This window comes from Mandrillus leucophaeus, unplaced genomic scaffold, assembly GCF_000951045.1.
Source record: "Mandrillus leucophaeus isolate KB7577 unplaced genomic scaffold, Mleu.le_1.0 Scaffold176, whole genome shotgun sequence".
Taxonomy (NCBI): domain Eukaryota; kingdom Metazoa; phylum Chordata; class Mammalia; order Primates; family Cercopithecidae; genus Mandrillus; species Mandrillus leucophaeus.
In genome coordinates, this window is record NW_012101765.1 from 165,342 (window position 1) to 166,469 (window position 1,128).

The following is a 1,128-nucleotide window of genomic DNA, read 5'->3' on the forward strand; positions in this document are numbered from 1 at the left end:
ATAAAATGAACATTAAGAAAGATGAGTACCCACAAAGAAATTGTAAAAGGCAGCTATAGGTCAGGATCTAACAGATTATGGCATTTAAGATATGAAATTGTGTGCAACTTTCTGGGACAAGATAAGTGAGAAAAAAGGGAATAAAAAAAGCACAGCAAGTTCCTAAAAATGTTATAGATAGTCACAAAGACAAAATGAGAATTCTGGTAGCCTTAAACCTAAACTGCTGTTATCTCCTCGATATGACTTCGCCGATTCATTCTGATAAGAAAGTTCTGAGTCTCTGCTTTCAGAAGCGTCAGCTTCAACATGTCAGTGGCACTCCTGCTTAGCTCATGAAAAGATCACTTGAAGGCTAGCATTTACAGATAACCAATTACTCCACTTTATAACACTTGCAATGAGATAAACACTAGCTGAAATCAACAGCTACAGCCATTTGATGTAACTCATCTTTTATCAAGTGATAGATGAGAATCATAAAATTATCTCTAGAAAACAAAATTCAAACCTTAATTTTCAGTTCGAGTTACACTTCTTTCATAAAGCATTAACTGATGTTTTCAATCAGATATTCTCTCTCTTGTGTCAAACCCATAGTTCATCTGGACATTTTTATGATATTTGTCGTTATCGTTGTACTATAGTGATTTGTGAATTTTTGTTATCTGACCTTATCCCATCCCTAGTTATCTTGTTTGATCCTTAAGGACGAGAATTATCATTATTCTTCCTTAAATCTTTCACAGTGCAGTATAGTACCTACTCAATACTATTAAGTGTTTCTTGCTTAAACAAGTAGGTGAGTAAATAAATGTTCTGATTGAAATAAAACAAAGGATGAAAATCAATCCCAATAGTAACACATCTTTTAAAAATGATTAGACTAGAAATGAACATTATACCTTCATCATATCTCTGTTATTTCTTTAAAAACCTATCAAGACAGTATGTATGAAAAAACTATGGAGACAGTATGTAAGATTGGTAAGATTTCATATGGCCGCATGATGAATAAAAGGGATTTATAATGCTATGCTCTTCTTTTCTCTGTATATTCAAAATATGTCATAATTTAAAAATCTCTGGGACTCAAGGCAATGCTAGTATTTCAATATATGCAGAATA

At 32.4% G+C, this 1,128-nt stretch overlaps 1 pseudogene; it reads left to right on the top strand.

The window, feature by feature from the left end:
- The first annotated feature begins 242 nt into the window (after nucleotides 1-242).
- The window catches only part of LOC105537616, a 50,914-nt pseudogene continuing 50,028 nt past the window's right edge, over nucleotides 243-1,128 (top strand).